Here is a 21528-nt window from a genome sequence, read left to right as displayed (position 1 = left end):
AAAGAGTCGTCTGTCTGTCTTATATTTTACCAGCTTCAATCCATAGATTCAATTTACAAACTTTTATCTAAAAGCATTCCAATCGTGCAAGATTACAAAATGGCAACTATTACCGTTTAAGCTCAATTTAATGTGTTTATATAATTTGTTAATTAGTGAATATTTGTATAGGTATTTTTGGGTTAAAAGGGCCAAGGTCATTCTACAATTCTGTACATGGAATTGGTAGAAGCTGAGGGATAAAATTTTACCCCAACAGTTGCAGCTGTGTCCTTATTAGAACCTTTTATATGACCTTCACAATTTTTCTGATGAAAATATTCCTTCAAAGAACAAGTCAAACGCACCTCATTATTTACACCCCCTTTCTAAATATCACTTATCATTCAGGTATAATTCAAGTTTTAGAGTACATTTGTAAAACAAAACTTATGAAAAACCATATTAATAATTGGTTTATATGGCTTAAAACATTAAAGACCACATTTTACAGGTATAATTGACCTTGGTTCTAAGTTCTACAGTAAGCATGAAGGTATAATGGTCAATTGAAAATACATTAGGATGAAACACTTGTGTACAGGATAACGTCCTTGAAAATAATTAATTTAATTAAGCTGTCTGGCTCTAATGATATTACACATATATATATTATCATCATTTCACTTTGCAAAACAGTTTTTGTTTAGAAATTGTTTTCCTGGAAATCTGTGGAAAATGAAGAATGATAATATTTAGATATTGATGGGATTGTGCCTTTACAAATCCCTTTATTAATTTCCATATAATAAAGGATTTTTTTTAACATAATATATCTATATAAAAAGATGTGTAATGGCAACACAACATCTACTGAATTCCAGGCTGCTGTCTTGGAACTGAGACACATAAGTTTGGTTTTTATTGTCTAGAAGATGGTTACTTCAGGAGCATACTATAAATTTGGACTTTATCATTCACAGAAAAAATCCCAAATATTTACACGATCTGCAAGGAAATGTTTTTTTTATTTTTGTCATGATAATATTTCCAAGCTATCAACAAATTTATAAGTGCAGTAGACGAGAACACTGCATCTGATAAATATAATGACACTGCTGATTTAAAATGAAATAAATTTGAATTTTCCCCATTTTATCTGAAATTGCATGATATACTTAAGTAACTTGCCACGATAAGATAAATAAGACATTTTTATTATTTTTTATGGAAAATGTCATAAAACTGTACAGTCACATATCAGATAATTATCTTTGTAAATATTTTATACTCCAATTTGTACAATTAGGATGAACTGAACTTTAATCAACTAAAAAGATAAGAATTCAATTCAATCTCCTGCTGAATATATACTTGCTAACTCATCAAAATTTTATTGGGGATTCCATTAGTCAGATGAAAAGTCCTTTTCTGTGTCACACATGATCGAGTTTTAATTCCCCATCTATAAGCATAAGTATAACCTATTAATCTGATTATCATTATAAATTGTATGATTAATTATTTTATCATTATCACAATTAATCATGTGTGGATCAATCTATCTTAATTTTAATAATTAATCTTGATCCAAGATAAACAGAGATAACCAAAAATAAAAGGTGCACTTGACTTTTCACTGGTTAGGTCAAATTGTGTTTGATGTGTAGAGACTTTGATACTCTTTGTCCCCAGAAATTGGTGTGTTTGAACTTTACTACTCAGTTCAAAATTTACCAATATTTAGGAAGAGCATGTTTGAATTGAAGTATTTTGTTTCTGTCTATTTTAAGCTGTCCAATGCTATCATATAGCTGTCAGTAAGAATACGGACTGAGTTTGAGTCAAGGTAAAGGATTTAGATTGAACTTGAATAAGGTGCATATGATTTTCTAATGCAGAGAGTAGAGGGGTGGGTCTAGAGGGTACATAGTAACTTTCCTTGAAATAATCAAATATGTAATGGAAAGCTGACTCATACATTTAGATTTCTTTAAAATGATAATGTTCTCAATTAAATCATTGCTACTTTTTTTCAATGAAAAATTATTAAATATTTCCACTGTCTTTATATTTCCATTCTTGAGAAATAGTTTTCTCTTTTTTATTTTCTTTTTTATTTCTTGTGTGTGAACTCACTTCCATATTGACATGTAAAATAACTATAAATCATAATTAGTGATGAAAGGGGTGAAAATTCTCAGGCAATTCTCATTCTTCAGAGATAAAAGTTTCAAAACCACATGATAACCTTGATTATATTATCTTGGTATCTTCTACAATTTTTTTTCTGCTTTTATTACAAGTTTCATGAAAAATTGATGACTAGAAAAATGTTAAGGAAGAAATATAAGCATGACATCATAAGTCTGTTAATCGCCTGGATAGAAACGAGAGACGATCAATGATCGGAGAACATAAAACAATACGATCTCTACCGTTGTCATTACTTCTGTGCTGTATGTGGTATCATATAATGGAACTGGTTAAAAATACATGAACATTAAGACTTAACTCATGCTTGGAACTTTACTGATGGCAAACACTGGACTAACATGACAACAGATCAATAATATATAGATAGGTTTTGTAACACAATATTTGGTTATTATGATGGAGGGGTTGGTTATCATTTTACCAATGGTCAATTGATTGAAGTTCCTCACCAAAATTTTAAAATATCCATCAAAATGTTTAATTTTCCAAAATTTTGATTTTTGTAATATAAGCAAGAGAGAATTATTAGGAGCGACTGTTCTGTGATGCAATCAAAACACACTAATGAGCACCAAATAAAATAATATTTATCGATTTTAATCACACATACAAAAACTAAGTTTTCGTCTATAAATATTTTCTATTCATTGAACTGGTTAAAGATGAAACTTTCTGATGTTCCGCTTGTTAAAATCGTTCATTAAATAATTTCATTCACCATTTATTTCCGTCAAAATATGAACTGAATGTATCGAATGTATGATTTTGTCATAACATTATATCATATCTTCTAAGCATAAAGAAGGCGTGTTATTATTTGTCTGGGTTGCCATATGGTTTATTGAGAATCGATGTTTAGCTATATGTTTGTGTAAATCCGTTCTATCGTATCACAGATGTCTGACAGTCGGACATCGTGATTTTTTGCTACAAAAACAATTTTCTGCCAAAGTTTTTTGTAGCCCTTAGATAAGACAAGATCATACAAGGTGTTAATTATATTTTTATTCATTTTTCTTTGGCTCATTATAAGATTGAGATTGCAGATTGTTCACAGTTGCACTCTTACAATGATTTGGTTTCCTCAAAATATGAGATTCCCATCACATTTTTGTTATATTAAGTTTCTGTATAACTGTTATTTTGCTTTCAATGGGTTTTATCTATAGTGTTGCTCCATGGCATGGAGTTTCAAATGGTGTTTTTTTTTGGAACTTGTTTTAAATCACTGAAAAATGTATTTTTACTTTTAGAATTTTACATTTGTTTTGGTATTGTAAGGCTTCTGTACATGTCAGTGTGATATATCGATAAAGATTTGTGATAAACATCAACATTTACAATTCCTATAGAACGAATCCTATCTGAAGAACTTTCAAATTTTCCTAGTTAAATCCAACCCATCTCAATGAAACTCAAAAAAAAAAATTAAAAACATTGGTGCATTGCTTTGTGTTAGCTGATAGTGAGGAGGTGTTATTGATCTGAGACTGATGTGAGTTTTGACAGATTTCCACGTATTTAACAGATTAACATGTATTTTCTCCTGTTTGTTTATACTTATAAACCAAAATAGTCTGGCTTCTCATCATAGTACTGTAACTTATGGTCGACTGGAGATGAAAGAAAACCGTTTCAAAATAAACAAAAAAATAACTTATGTCAGATTTCCTAACTGGATTATGGGGGTGTGTTCGATGAATTTAAGTACATTAACCTCACAGTTGTAACCAATTAAGTCTCTGGTGTTTATTCTTAAAGAAATGATTGTTAATTGTTTTTTAAAGTTCCGCTTGCTCATACTCCAAAAGATTTTGGTACAGAGTCAGCCTATTGTACTGACACTATTGTCTCATAAAAACACTGCAACATGTTTCAAAAAATCTATAGCTAATTTCAAATACTGAATTAGTCAGACCTTAAAAGCAATGCTATAGTCTGTCTTTAAAAAAATAATCAAAAATATTCCCAATTTGAATATTTAAGACATAAACATTTTGACATTTCCCATTTTAATGATTGGAAGACTGCAGATCACATTTGTAGAAATGAAATATAGGACTAGTTTCAATTAAAATGGCATGTTCCATCTCTAACTAACTGTTACATCACAGACTATTGATCCTACAAGTTATAAAAAACACATAACTGGCTCAGAAAATACTCAACACCCATTCCTACTAATCAAAGTGGATTTCAATAAAATTGAGAAAGGAAATGGTGAATATGTCAAAGCGACAACCACCCGACCATAGAGCAAACAACAGCCGAAGGCAACCAATGGGTCTTCAATGTAGCGAGAATTCCCGCACCCGTAGGTGTCCTTCAGCTGGCCCCTAAAATATGCATAATAGTACAGTGATAATGGACGTCATACTAAACTCCGAATTATACACAAGAAACTAAAATTTAAAATCATACAAGACTAACAAAGGCCAGAGGCTCCTGACTTGGGACAGGCGCAAAATTGCGGCGGGGTTAAACATGTTTATGAGATCTCAACCCTCCCCCTATACCTCTAGCCAATGTAGAAAAGTAAAAGAATAACAATACGCACATTAAAATTCAGTTCAAGAGAAGTCCGAGTCTGATGTCAAAAGATGTAACAAAAGAAAATAAATAAAATGACAATAATACATAAATAACAACAGACTACTAGCAGTTAACTGACATGCCAGCTCCAGACCTCAATTAAACTGATTGAAAGATTATGTCTTCATCATATGAATATCAGGTACAATCCCTCCCGTTAGGGGTTTAGTATCATACTATCATAAAATATATGAGAAGAACATAACCCATGTCATGCCAACAACTGTTTTTTTAGAAATAAATGTGTTTAGTTCCGATGCAAAGACCCTATCAGTGAATCAATGTTAAAGCCAAAATATGCAATCTTTAATGACCTGACCACAGTATCGTAACTATATCCCCTTTTAATAAGTCTATTTAAAGGTTTTGTTAGTTTCTGAGGAGAATACTGACATTTTTGTGCTTTATAAAGAATATTTCCATAAAATTTTGGATGTGAAATACCTGAACGTATAAGATGTCTGCATGTTGAGTTATATTTACGAATTATTTCCTTATACCGGTGATAAAATTTAGTAAATGTTTTGACCAGTTTGTGATATCGAAAACCCTGGTGTAATAATTTTTCAGTAATACATAAATTTCTCTCGCTAAAATCTAATACATTGTTACATACACGAGCGAATCGTACAAGTTGAGATATATAAACACCATAAGATGGTGACAAGGGAACGTCACCATCTAAAAATGGATAATTAACAATAGGAAATGAAAAATCATCTCTTTTATCATAAATTTTTGTATTAAGCTTCCCGTTTATGATATAGATATCAAGATCGAGGAAAGGGCAGTGGTCATTGTTATCATTAGCTTTATTTAAAGTAAGTTCTACAGGATAAATTTCTTTAGTATACATACTGAAGTCGTCATTATTTAGAGCCAATATATCATCCAAATATCTAAAAGTATTGTTAAAAATATCTGTATAAAGAAGACAATAGATAAATTGACACTATTTTATCAATAACCCAATTTGACAGAAAAGTTCATAGGAAATTTAGTTTGGTGCTTGTGATCATCATAAAATCATAAATATATACCCCTCATTTCATAGCTATAATCACTTTGGATTATGATTTTTACGTTTTATTGTATAAATGTCTGACAAACACATCAAAATATAAAGACCATTAATTCATTGATTTGTGAGGCTGCTATTTCACAAGATTAATCATTACTATTCTAATGTACCATTTGTTATTGTCTCAACTTTCAGTTTTAACAAAAAATTATATTTTAAAACTTAAATGTAACACCTATTTAACACTTCTTTATCAGAAAGTGAACATTTCCTATATAAATCATGTGAAGTTTTGGCACTATCAGAATTAAAAATAACAGATAAAAACTTCCCAACTGTCATTTCTAACTTTACATAATGATTTTATCTACCAAACTTTATTTCCTTTATCTTCTTAAATTCAGCTAAAAAAAAATATAAAAAATATTATGTGAAGGTGGGAGACTCTGATGCATGGGGATATGATTTAACCTGCACTTTAAATGGGGACTCCATGGGGTTACAAATTAACCCTAGTTACTAAGTTTAAACTTTGACGTAGGACTACTGTATGTATAAATACATCCTAGGCAAGATTAAAACTTAGACATAGATATTGTATCAAAGTTTAGAAGAAACAGTATGGAGTTTATATAAAAGCTAAACCAATGAACTAAATTGAAATACAGAAGGACTAAATGAAGATTTAGTTGACTATAATAACGTATGAACGGAGACATAGTAACCTTCAACCTAGACAGGACAACTGTTAGGGCATATCGGGATACAACTTACAACTATAGACGGGGTAGTTCTGTATGGAGATATAAGACTATAACCTAGACAAGGACGTTCTGTATGAAGATTATGACTTTCATGTACACAGGGGCATTCTAAATGGTGGACTCAGTGACTTAAAATAAGGAAAGGATTTTCAGTTTCACATTTTAGATTTCTTTCCTTTAGAAAATCCTAATTGCTTTTCTCAAAAAAATTTAAAAATTGACCCAATGTAGAACAATCATTCTATAGCTTTCCAAAATCCACAATAAATCTGTATTCCAAGAAGACAAGACAATTGAATGTACATGTATGATGTAAGATCTATAAATACATCAGTGAGATGATAGATCTGAACTATAAATGTTACAGAATACTTCTGAAGGCTGATCACTATAAATGTTACAGAATCCCTCTGAAGGCTGATCACAATACAAGATCACATTGATTGTAAATATCAGTTACACAGACGATTGACATTTAGATATATTTATTTCTTCACATTGTCTCCTAATAGGGTTTAAGTTCTGTTCTATATTTGTTGCTTTATAGTTAATATTTTTAGGTCCCTTTGCTCCTCACATATGGTATTTGAGTACATATACAGCTTTAGCTTTAAAAATTGTGGTTTGGGCTTTCCTACTGAAGGTCACATCCAAAAGAAGTGCTCCTCAACCGTAATAAAATTTAAGTCTACTTATAGTAACTTTGAAATAGACCTTTGACATGGTAACTTAGGGAGGGATCTTCTTCTCATTATATTTGATCTTCAATACAATGACCCCAAAGAAAGGTTGCGAATCCCATATAAAGTATTTGAGTTAGCTAACTATCAGTCTAACAGGCTTACTGACAAATAAAAAACTATATACCGGGCCTGCTATTTGGTAACCTGGGAAATTACTGAGAGTTCATGCTTATAATCAGCAAACAATTATGAAAACTGTGTCATAATAGGCAACAATTTAAATTTAAACTGGCCTTATACTTGGCCTATTGGAAATATAAACCCACATAAATAATACTTCGAAATTACCAATTTGGAATATGATATCTTCAGAGATAAATAATGATTTCAATCATATCTTTAAATTTATAACTCATTTTTTTTTAATTTGTTGGAGATCCTACACATATTAGCTTATAATCAATAAAACTTTGCTCCTTCAACTACATACATTTTAATATGTAATAATACAATTGTTGCCCTTTAATACAGAACAGACATCACAACTAACTATTATTTAGCAATCTATCTTCTCTTCAAAAGAAATCTTTCCTTTATTCCAAAAGCACTTTTGAAAGTGTGAGCTAACACCACAATAAATACTAATCATCTAAAGAATCAATCCTTACGAAAAATAGTGCGTCTGTTCAGTACTACAAACACATTTGTTAATTGCAATTACCGCAAAAAATTATCAACTTTTTCGAAATTTCTCCATCTAACAAAACACTTGCAGAAAATGTTTGATATTATCTGGCATTAAACTGTCAAGGAAGAAGCTACCAAAGCTAAAACAAAATTGACATTTATTTCTCTCATACAACAATACAAGACATGATTCCCCAAAAAACATTGAAAATTAGAATGTAATTAGAGATGGATTGAAGCTTCCAGACATTAATACCAAAACGAAGAATCAGAAATGTGTTCATAGATTTCACTACTTCTCTGATATAGAAATACTGTGATATCAAAATCATTTATATCATATGGATCCATTCAAAATATGCTGGTCATACCATCTTTCGCATTAGAAATTCTTATATCTTGAAATATAGTACCACCAATGAACTCATATCTAATGAATGAAGTAAATTTGCAGGTGATTTTTTAAGGTATGATATATGTTGAAAGGGGTATCATATTTTCTCAAGGTTACTAAGTTGATAGACTTCCTAGAAATTGTCACAGGAAAAATTTGGTTGATTATTTAGGGAATGACTGAGGTGGCAGTCTCAGTGGGCTCTCCTAATGAAAATTTATGGATCTGCCACTGCAGGTCTCTAGTAGTTTAACTGTAAATATATATCTGCCACAATAGAAAACGTAGGGATCAGACACAGGGCTCAACTAGTATAACTGTATACCTGCCTCATTAGAAGTTTTAGGGATCAGGTATAGAGCTTCAGTAGTTAAACTGTATACCTGCCTCATTAGAAGTCTTAGGGATCAGGTATAGGGCTTCAGTAGTTAAACTGTATACCTGCCTCATTAGAAGTCTTAGGGATCAGGTATAGGGCTTCAGTAGTTAAACTGTATACCTGCCTCATTAGAAGTCTTAGGGATCAGGTATAGGGCTTCAGTAGTTAAACTGTATACCTGCCTCATTAGAAGTCTTAGTCATCAGTTTATCATATCTTGTCTGATTTCTATCATTAACTACACAGATCAGGTTGTAAACTGAGCAGACATTAGTATGGTAAAACAATCATATCACCTCAAAAATGACAAACTTTCCCAGCATCAGCCGTATTTATCTCTGTTACAGTCATGTGACTGTGAATAATGATTTGTTACCCTCTAACAAGACAACAAACATTTTGGTAAAACACTAATAGGATTCTGATGGAAATATAACAAGGTTTGTTTATGATATCTTGTTTAATCTGCATCAGTCATAAGCTTGAATCTGCTCTGTTCGTTTTCTTTTTAGAAATTAAGGGATTCATTCACATTTTATTTTAAGATTGTTTCGCCCAAATCCCTTCTTTGAGGTGGAATAAATGTATGCTGACACCCTCAGCATGATGTTCCTGAATACCAAACAAGTGCAAAAAATGTTGACTACATAGATATTTGACAACTCAGTGAATGATTCTGACTTTCTGATGAAGAGCAGCTAAAAAAGAGCTTCACATTCATTTGCTTTGAGTTTTGTTGTGCGCATTTAGTTATTTTACGTTTAAAAAAAACCAGTTCTCTTTTTTAAGTTGAACAAAATCCAGTTCTCTTTTTTAAGTTGAACAAACTGTTAACAACTTAACATCATGTCTCAAAAACATATCTTGGAATTTTGTCTCAGGGGAAATTGATAATATTCAGACAATTAATATTTCATATTCAAAAAAGAATTATCAGGGAAATAACCAGTCAAACTTGTACCATTCTCAGACAAAACACGACAAAACAAACAAACCCATGGAGGATCTCAAGTGGATCATGTAAAGCTATATCATATCAATTAATAAACAAATTTCTAGACATGCATTCCGTACAAATCAATTTATATTGTGGAATCAAAAAAAAGAAATTTCAATTAATTGTCCAGACAAGTATCATTTAAAACACATGACACATTTTTTTTTTTTCTTTTTGTAAGGTCACCTGCTGCAAAATGTTTCATTCAGTGCAATTCAATACCAGTCTAGCTTTGTAGAAAACTGAAGAAACATGGCTAATCTCATACCATAAAATGAACTTTTAATTTTCAACACAAATAATGCAGTTCATTTCTTTCCATTTATTAAAATATCTTGTTGATTTCATAAAATGTAGCATGTTTTTTCTAAAAAAAAATATTATTATGAATTAACTATGACAATTTTGCTTCAAAGGTAAACATTCAACTGGAATGGTTTTCTGATGTTGTTGATAAAGATTTTTGTAATAATCAGACTTATTCACAGTAAGCTTGGATAAAATGCAATTTTACACTATAAAAGGGGTGGGCGGGAGCAGGTTACTATATCATGGGTAGCATCTTTATATAACATGAAAGTTTATGTGATGTCAATCAGTGGGATGTGAACGAGTATGTAATACGTTAATTGTCACTGCAGAGGCCAGATCTTGTGCATGAAAGTTTTTTACATGTAAATATTATTACTGATGTCATGTTTGATTAGAACTGAGAACCGCCTATGACTTAACAGTACTTATTCCTACTGCTATATTTGATATCACATGTATTTATAATTACCCCCTAACCCCGACCATTAAGATTTGGTTATCTAATGAGACTGAAAGAATCTACCCCTATACCAGGAACATGCCAAGATAGTCGTTTCACTGTCTGGGGCTTAAATTCTATGTCTGCGAGTTAATTCTACATTTAATATAATAAAAGAATGGTCCCTTGTTTTATTGCACAACACTTTCTAATAACTGCATGTGTTTATGGCACCCTTCATCTTAATGTTACTTTTATATTACATACAAAGAAATGAAAAAGCTTTCCTACTGTTATCACGGACGTAACTCAGATTCTTATTTCTTATACTTCTTCAAATTACATAATTATTGCGACCCCATCCTTGCTAAATCTTAATTTTATATAATTGAGCAAGGAACAATATGCTTTCACTTGATATCAAATCCTCGCCATAAAAAAATAACGTAAAAAATAACCGATGTAGAATTAATATTAAATCTGGTTCAGTAGTACAACTCTGGATATTTCTTCATTTAGCTACATGATAAATTACTGAACTCTCGTAGAAGTCGATCAGTGTTAATTTATCAATCAGGAAAAAATTACTTTATCAGATCTTGGATTCGGTGATACAACCAGAAAGGTCAGAAAACGTTATGAAGAACAATGTGATTATGGAAAAGTTAGAAAATTTGAAATCAAGTATCACAGTTGTGTAAGTCCCAGAGGGAATAATACTTTCATGCTTCATTCCATTTCTTTTTTAAACAAAGAAAAAAAATACAAAATGCAAATGAGAATACTAAACATTTATTTTTTCATTAATCAACAATCTCAAAACATGTCATAAACCGTTACCATATCAACAATCTCAAAACATGTCATAAACCGTTACCATATGATACAGTCATTTAAAGCAACATAAAATACACACCAAATCACCTTGTTATTCTAAAATTGTCATCTAACATTTTTTGGTGGAATTAAGTTTATATTTTCTTTGTTTGCTCTCAAACTTTGTCAAGTTAGTTATTAAGATGATATCGTACGGATATGTTACTGATGATTTATTGGTAAATAAGCTTGAAGCAATGAGTTATAGTTCTCAATGCAGTGTTTCATGGTTTTGGTGTTGTAATAACATTTGATACAAACGTTAAATTTCTCAGGATCATTGCAGAGCTTTTAAACTTTATAGTGCAAGATACTTATACATTGTTCAAGGTCATACAGTGATATACAGTCATGTTCATTTTTGGATCCTATTTTTTCTCTCTAAGGTTGCTAATTCTTTGATGTGAATACAAACACAACAAATGTTCTTTTTTTTGTCAGTTTCAGTTCATGTTTGAAGTAACCGTCACTTAAACATTTTTACTTGGAGTATAGAGTCACTTAATTTATAAAGATCTGAAATAAATGTCAGTTTGTTTTCATTGCCATCAAAAACTTGATAGCTTTAGAACCCTCAATATTATGTAATGCTCAAATGTAGGTTTTTCCTTGATGATACTTTAGCTGATTTACTTGTATCATAAGTCAATTGCATGACTACTATAACTCTGTCATCATTATATAAACAGTGTAGTCTATTGATTCTCTGTCCAATACTATTGCTTCAAGGATACGTCTTCCACAGACACTACAATCATCAAAAATTCAAACATAACTCAACATTTTCTTATTTTATAGATCCACAGATTAATAATTTAGGTCTTTAGCCCGTATCACAATTTTAGTCAAACACAGTTTAAGTTTAGTCTTTTTGTATAAGGACTTTAAAAGAAATTTCCTTCCAATCATCCATGAAAAAAAATATGTACCATATCCACATAGCTAGCCTACCCTATCCTTTTCTGCCAGAAGGAATCATACAAGTGTATAACATTTTTGGCCTTATCACTGATTTGAGAAACAATGATGGTACCTATCTTTTTATTTTTAACAGTTTTTCATTCATTAGACTTGATGTTTAACTGACATTTTTTTAGCATCTGATTTATACCCTCTAAGAGTACCAAAAATCTCTTGACCAAATCATTTACTGTTGTAATGTTTCGTTTATCATTTTTAATTTTTAAGCATGTTTAATTCAACATCAATGTCTTATCATAAATAAATTTACAAGCTTTAAAAATACTTCACTATGTTACAAAATGTCTGGTTAATGACAGTTAGTACAGTAGCCTGGGATATATGATTCTCATCAGATAAAATATATCAATGCCAAGAGTTTAAAGAGCCAGTACATGCACAAATTAAAACTGTCTGATTATGTTACTAAGTATTATGTAAGATTTTTTTCTTAAGTAGAAAAAATAAATTATTTACTTCAAGAGGAGCATAGTAAGTCATTATTTATTTTTATTTCCTAAAAAAACACCCTCTAATTATACCAACATTGTAAAGGTATTCACAAAGGTCAAAGCATGAGGTAGATCAAGTCAGGGTGGCAATCATTACTGATCATTCCAATGTAATGGTAAAATCAATTACCCATAATGCTGTTGTACTTCCAGGTGTGATGAACAGATGGTCTGGTGCTAAAGACACCAAGGCATGTCAAATCATAATAAACACATACAAATCCTGTAAAACTATCTATTTTATGTTGCACTTTTATCACAACAAGATGTTTATAAAGTGTTGATAAAGATCTCATGTGTCCATTTTGTACTTTGCAACCTCTTTTGATTTATCACAAGGGCAGTGTATCATGTCTGATATCAGCCAGTAATCTTTATAAAGATCTATCATAGTGACCCACATCAGTGCCTAGAAATCAATAGATAAAACAAATTTGAAAAGAATTATTATATTTTAGTATCTGATGTGTATTGAATACTGGAACTACGGGCTCTAAAGAGCCTGTGTCGCTCACCTTAGTCTACGTGAATACTTAACAAAGGACACAGATGGATTCATGACAAAATTGTGTTTTGGTGATGGTGATGTGTTTGTAGATCTTACTTTACTAAACATTCTTGCTGCTTACAATTATCTCTATCTATAATGAACTTGGCCAAGTAGTTTCAGTGGCAAATGTTAGTGAAATTTAAAAATTTTATGAAAATTGTTAAAAATTGACTATAAAGGGCAATAACTCCTTAGGGGGTCAATTGAACATTTTTGTCTTGTTGACTTATTTTTAGGTCCTACTTTGCTGTACATTATTGCTGTTTAAAGTTTATCTCTATCTATAAAAATATTCAAGATAATAACCAAAAACAGCAAAATTTCCGTAAAATTACCAATTCAGGGGCAGCAACCTAACATCTGAAAATTTCTGGGCAGATAGATCTTGACCTGCTAAACAATTTTACTCAAGTTAGATTTGCTTTAAATGCTTTGGTTTTTGAGTTATAAGCCAAAAACTGCATTTTTTCCCTATGTTCTATTTTTAGCCATGGCGGCCATCTTGGTTGGTTGGCCGGGTCACGCCACACATTTTTTAAACTAGATACCCCAATGATGATTGTGGCCAAGTATGGTTAAATTTGGCCCTGTAGTTTCAGAGGAGAAGATTTTTGTAAAAGTTAACGACGCAGGACGCAACGGCGACGCCGGACGCCAGACGCCAAGTGATGGGAAAATTAAATGGTGGACAAAAAATTATAAAGAAGGACGAATCTGATCATTAAATTTTTCCCCCACTATCAAATTTTAATTGTACAACAGAGCTTATTCATATTTGTTTTATTTTCCTAGCCAGTAATAAATGTATTCTATATATAAGTTGATTTTGAATTAAGATCTTTGGTCCCCGACAGAGCAAGGACATAGGCTCCAATAAACACAGGAGAGGACAGCATTTTTAACTTCTTTTGTTCACATTGAATTTCATAAAGTGTGTATGAAAGTACTTATGTCTCTCTCAGATTCTGATGCAGGAAATAAAATTTAACTGTTTAACCTCACTGGTACACATTATTCTGCTGGTGTTCAAAAGCTCTATAAGTCTCAGAAGAGAAAAGTCTGATCAAATTAATACAATGGCTGTCCAATCTGCATTTTAGACTTAAAAATTTTCTGTTAAATTAACATTGTTTTTATTGAATTAAATGAACACAGTTTCCTTGCTTTAACTAATTTACACTTGGTTGGAATTATTCATAAGCCATTGCTTCAAAAAGTGCATGTAAGATATATATAAATTAACTTGTTACATAAACGTGTAATATAAATGCATCAAATGGAGAAAAATGTGCCGTAAAACAAATAATATAAGTCCTTCTTTGAAGTGTTAATAGATATATATCTGTCTCATGATTTTCCATTAGGTTCACTTAGCCAAGTAAATGGAAATTCCCAAGTTTATGATCAAGATACATTTTTGTTGGAAAATAGTTGCAGTTTTTTTTAATCCTAATCTATAGAAAGCATTATAATAGAATTAGTTTATGTTTCATAGGTAATAAAACAGTACAAAAGACTCCTATAAATCTAACAGAGAATTGGTGTCCCACGTCTCTGAAGAATCTTAATTCCTGATATGTTACAGTTTTCTTCAATGTCCCACAGCTCTGGAGAATCTTAATTCCTCATGTTACAGTTTTCTTCAATGTCCCACCTCTCTGGAGAATCTTAATTCCTCATGTTACAGTTTTCTTCAATGTCCCACGTCTCTGGAGAATTTTAATTCCTCATGTTACAGTTTTTTTCAATGTCCCACGTCTCTGGAGAATCTTAATTCCTGATATGTTACAGTTTTCTTCGATGTCCCACGTCTCTGGAGAATCTTAATTCCTGATATGTTACAGTTTTCTTCGATGATTTCTTTGATTATCTTTCTCTTAATTTGAACGAAGTAGATAAATCAATGTATATTAACATATGTCAATCACGACGTTGGTTCAGGATATACTGTTTCCTATCCCGACTGATCCCAGATAATCCGTGCATCTCAACACACGAATAATATTGTCTTCATTTACATACCAGACTATACAACATATTCATTAAAACCATCTTACTTAGTTATTAGTACATTTCTTATTAATATATTGAGGAGAAACTACAAGGGAAATAACTCCAATATCTTCATTTACATAACCAGATTATATAACATATATTAAAACAGTCTTCATTAAAACCATCTTACTTAGTTATTAGTACATTTCTTATTAATATATACAGGACAAACTTAAAGGTCATATCAAAGGGAAATAACTCCAATATAAATGTATTCATTTACATTCATATCAAATATCCTAAGGTGTTTGGTAAATTTGCTTGCTTAAAGTAGTGAATGTCCTGAAATCGACCTGAAATATCACTCTTTGTAGAAAGTGGCATTAAAGTAAAGTCATCAATCAACCAATCAATAATGAACCAAAAAACTGACTTTGAGATCAGGATTCTTGGCTTTCAAAAAAAATCTTATGACTAAAGTTGATCGTATTGAGTATACTAACCAGATGCTCCACAGGGGGAAGCTTTATACGACCGCAGAGGTCGAACCCTGAACAGTTGGGGCAAGTATGGACACAACATTTAAGCTCAATACAGCTCTGAATTTGGATTGTGATTAAATAGTTGACACAACATAGGTTTCTGACACAGAATGAATGTGGTCCAAGAACTTAAATTTAAAACCTTAAAAATTTTAAAATGGACATTTACCTATTATGGTCCAATATCCAAAATCTAAAGACATGGTTAGATTCAGCATATCATAGAACCCCAAGAATTCAATTTTTGATGAAATCAAATAATGTTCAATTTTAGACTCTATAGACCTCAATGTGAACCAATTTGATAACTGGGCCCGAATATTAAAAATCTAAATACATGGATAGATTCAGCATATTGAAGAACCTGATATATTCAATGTTTGTTGAAATCAAACAAAGTTTAATTTTTACCCTTTGGACCTTAATGTAGACCAATTTGAAAACAGGACAATACTGTGCAATTGAATATTTCTTGCTATTGCGCAATACTGTGCAATCGAAAATTTCTTGCTATTGCGCAATATTATGCAATTAGATATTTCCTTGCTATTGCGCAATACTGTGCAATTAAAGATTTTGTGCTTTTGCACAATACTGTGCAATAGAAGATTTCTTGCTATTGCGCAATGCTGTGCAATTGAAAATTTCTTGCTATTACACAATACTGTGCAATTGAAGATTTCTTGCTATTGCGGAATACTGTGCAATTGAAAATTTCTTGCTATTGCCAAATACTTAATATAAAAATTTTGGACCCTGATTTGGACCATCTTGAAAACTGGATCCATAATCAAAAATTTAAGAACATGTTTAGATTCATCATATCAAAGAACCCAAAGAATTCAATTTTTGTTAAGATCAAGCTAAGTTTAATTTTGGACCCTTTGGACCTTAATAGACCAATTTGAAAACAGGACCAAAAATTAAGAATCTGAATACACGGTTAGATTTGGCATATCAAAGAACCCCAATAATTCATTTTTTGATGAAATCAAACAAAGTTTAATTTTGGACCCTTTTGGCCCCTAATTCCTTGGGACCAAAAGTCCCAAAATCATTCAAAACCTTCCTTTTGTAGTCATAAAGCTTGTGTTAAAATTTCATAGATTTCTATTAACTTATACTAAAGTTATTGTGCAAAAACCAAGAAAAATGCTTATTTGAGACCTGTTTTTGGCCCCTAATTCCTAAACTGTTGGGACCAAAACACCCAAAATCAATCCCAACCTTCGTTTTATGGTGATAAACCTTGTGTTTGAATTTCATAGATTTCTATTTACTTTTACTAAAGTTAGAGTGCGAAAAACCAAATGTCTTCGGACGACAACGACCCCAACGTCATACCAATATATGACCAAAAAATTTTCAATTTTTGCGGTCGTATAAAAAGTTCATGTATGACTTACGATGAACTTGATTCTTAATATCTATTGTGAAACAAGTAACAAAATCTATTTAGGTTTGTTACTGTACACAAATCTTAGTTAATCCTATCTATCTTATAAACGTTCTATCACTCCAGATACTATATTTTTTTTCAATTACTTAAGTTCCCCGAGTTCTCTGCTGAAAACACCATTGTCATTATTCTTCTTAGTCGAGACAATTTTTATTCTTTTTTTCAATTTTTAAAATGTCAGAGAACTAGTATATTATGTTAGAGACAGATAAATAATATTCATTATTACTAAATACAACAGAACGAAGCCGGATAAAGAAAATGTAGGATGAGCTGGTGACAGTTTCTAAGGTTTCTCAACTCAATTGCTATTTTTTTTTTAATATTTTAAAATAGAAGCAGTCTGCATGAAGATAATTACTTCTCTCATGACATGATTACCGAATTAAACGTGGAGTCTAATCTGTAGTCAAGGTCTAACAAAAGGAAAATTCTTATATAGATGCACTTAGTAATAAGCTTGAGGTTGTTTGGACTTTTATAAGGAGGTCTAAGTAGTTTTCTCATCCTACGCTGGACAATTTCAACCATAATTTCTGCCATCCAGATTTATATGTTAAATTCATCCTCTAAATCTGGTATCTTCTGAAACTATTCAAAACATACATGTTAGTATGCCTGAGTTCAATTTGGTTGAAAAGAAATTCCTTAAAATGATTGGAAATTACTGTCAAATAATTTAATTAAAAATCCATTTGAAAGTTTTGTGAACTTGGCATTTTGGCTTAAATTTACTATAACATATCATCTTTAAGAAGTTTGACGAAGCATTATACAATTTCATTCAGTCATCAATTGTCATGGCTGATGATCTCAATATTGCATGATAAAATCACTGCTGATGGAATCGGTAAAATTCCTCCCGATCTTCAAGTGCTATGACTTAATGTAAATGATCATACAAACAACTCAAAGTACACTCTCTATTATTTTGTAAATATGTGTTCTGTTCTAAGACTAATGACCAAACTGAATAATGCATGAGTTGCAGCGATAGCCTAACATCAACCCTTCACAGAACGTCAGTGAAATATGCAATTGATTCCTATTCCCCATTAGGAACCTGTTAATTTAAACATCTGAATGACCGATATCTAAATCACTGGAATGTTTGTAATTACTTGTTGCCAAAAACAGACATTATCTGAAACATAACATTGTTAATATACCAATAAGGATCATAGTACTGGTATCATGTACACCAATAATCGTTTAGGTACCAGTATCATACAGTGCAAGTGATTGCTATGTAGAAATTGGATGCTGTCAGATTTTTCATTAAATTTTCTAATTTCCAGGTCAATAATGTAGTTAATGAAGGGTAACTGTTAGATAATGATTGCTTATTGGATGCAAGTTTGCGTTTACACGTAAATTCACATATATACTTATTTAATAGGAAGAAACAGTAATCGGTATGCCTGCGTGAGTTTTAGACAATGCTTTCCCAGCCAACATTAAAATATGAATCATAGGAGATCATGCAAGCTTAGTTTATGTAACTCATGATGAGTTAAATTAAATCTTCAATTATTCAAATTATAAACAACACAATGAGCTTACACAAACCAATTAAAGAGTAGGCGTCAAGTTACATGTGACTTTCCAAGGCTGTGACAAAAGAGTGGTAATATTCATAACATACATAGTTCATGACATTAAATGAAAATGTTAGACTTAAAAAAATTTCATCTTAAATGAAGCACTATTATTGAATTTTATTTTTTTTCTGCAAAAATGTTAAACTAAATGATAACTGTTAATTTTTTCAAAATTTCAACCTTTAAACATTTTAAAATGGAATGCACACTTGTATATAAATGTTAAAATTTTCTGTCCAGACTTTCTAAATCTGAAAGTTGTTTGTCCATTTAATACTGTTGACATTCATTTGACATGTGGCAAAGAAGATATAGTCTGATTTGAGTCTATCAAGTAATTCTTCTTTGGACCGTGAGATGATAAAAGGCACAAGACATAAAATCTGTACCTTTTGTACATTAGATCAAAGCCTGGGACACAAGAGATCACTGTAAATATTAACAGGCCATATAGGGAGAATGAGATGATATCAGCAGCCATCCTGTCCTACCTTTATAGACATACAATCCCATTATGTATTGATGTGGACAGAGGGAGTCATTAAATCTAAATTAATAAGATGTGATCTTTATGTCCAATTTTTAATATGCTGTAAATATGTCACAAACCATGATGGCTTTCTTCCTCGATAGCTTAAGGGAAGAAGCTGTCTGGAGCCAAAGACTTATTTCCCAAGATGCTCGTAAAATATAACAATACATAAACTCAAACATATTTACATAATGGTTTGGATTAAAACATTCATGATAGTAAGATATAACAATAAGTCTCGATCGATCAGATGCTTGTAACAGTCTGTTAGCTACATGTAACATCTCAGTAACTAGATAGAATAGAGAATGGAAACGGGGGAATGTGTCAAAGAGACAACAACCCGACCAAAGAGCAGACAACAGCCCAAAAATATTATACTTAGTAAAGAGTTAAACAAACCCCAACTCTTAATGTCATTGGAAAATGAGATCTTTAATCATCAAACAACTCTTTATGCCATGCAGATGTTGAATACTCCTTTATGATAGACTGAGGTTCATAGATTTGATCACTTAATTTACACTTTAATTTTGTTTATTGTCAAATGAGATATGAAAAAATGAAAAATTTACAATAGTTTTTTTTTTTTTTTTTAATTAAAACAACATCACTTTAAAATAAAACAAAATGTTTTCTTTTTCTACTTTCTTTGTGCCAATAAAAATGATATAAGTTATCATTAGTGAATACTTTGTATTTTCATCTGAGTTTCATTATAAATATGTAATTGTGGAAATTGCTGTTTTTATTTGATGCTTTATTGTAGCAATGTGAAATAATTGGTTTGTTGAAACTGATGTCTCACAGTGTTGCAAAACTAAATCATTATCATGTAGGATTTATGAAAAAAAATCACATCATCAGTTTAACACTTCAGAAAATGCAAAAAAAAATAACGAAAATCAACCCTCCCCTACACTAAGCAGGCAATACTGTGTTTAAAATATGTTTTAAACCATTTTCAAAGTTGATTCAGCAATGCTTGATTTTCAACCAAACCAATGTTTATAGTTTATGCTTCCTGTTACATTACAGTTACATTATTAGTATCACAGGAAAAGGGTTGCTCTTACATTAGCTCTGAAATAAACATGTCCACTCTGCCATCAGAGTTATTCTGCTGGTATTTACACAGAAAAAAACATGATATCCCTACAAATAATGATTTCCCCTTACTCTAAAGAAACGTGATAACTCGGCTCACAGATTAATATTTTTTCATCTTTACTCAACAGTTGAACAACGAGTCATGTTATTTATGACAACACTTGATCTATTTACCGACTCGTCATTGGGACATAAATCTATTTCAGTTAAATAGTTGCGGATGCTAAACCAACAGAGAATTTTAGAAAACAAACACTGCTTCCTTCCTTGCCGTTACACAAATTTATAGTTTATATGATCGATTCCAATTATAAATATGCTGTTACAGTAAACTTTTTCATTATTATCACAGATAGTCTGACTTAATTGTACTAAAGGTAATTTCCACACCTCATAATTTTTATCATTTACACAATCATCTTCTAAATTTGACCAATTATTTTAGAACAAAGTATAATTTTCTAGAATTAGGATAAGGAGGTGATATTTATTGGGCTTAATTATTTACTATAATATTGTTATGACAGCGTCAATATTTTCAAATAAATAATGAAGCATTAAAATAAATGATTAAAACTAATTACCATGCTAATATTGGGCAATGATGATGGTGTTGAACACAAACTGTAACAAATTAAATATCATGTGGTGTAATAGGATTTTAGGCAGCTATCAACCAATGGCTGTGTTACAAAAAGTCATTCAAGCTCAATGTTAGGACATAACAATCAGAGCAGAGCTCAAAACTTCCAAAGGTTTGTGGTATATCAGGCTGCATTGGAGTCAGAGATAGACCTCCATTAGTGGATCACTAAGCACATCAAATTGAAATAAAAATTACATATGACTTATATGTAAATGCAACTTTTGTCTCAATTTTGCCTCAATATAAATCGAGAAAATATAATTTTTCATGTAAAACAGATA

At 31.1% G+C, this 21528-nt stretch overlaps 2 protein-coding genes across 2 annotated transcripts in view; one reads left to right on the top strand and one right to left on the bottom strand.

Annotated features, from left to right (window-relative positions):
- LOC143082286 (cysteine--tRNA ligase, cytoplasmic-like) overlaps nucleotides 1-21528 on the bottom strand; it is a 193836-nt gene that overhangs the window by 124143 nt on the left and 48165 nt on the right. The window lies entirely within an intron of this gene.
- The window catches only part of LOC143082289 (uncharacterized), a 91784-nt gene that overhangs the window by 31119 nt on the left and 39137 nt on the right, over nucleotides 1-21528 (top strand). The window lies entirely within an intron of this gene.

This window comes from Mytilus galloprovincialis, chromosome 7 (assembly GCF_965363235.1).
Source record: "Mytilus galloprovincialis chromosome 7, xbMytGall1.hap1.1, whole genome shotgun sequence".
NCBI classification, from domain to species: domain Eukaryota; kingdom Metazoa; phylum Mollusca; class Bivalvia; order Mytilida; family Mytilidae; genus Mytilus; species Mytilus galloprovincialis.
This window is presented reverse-complemented; position numbering and strand designations above follow the sequence as displayed.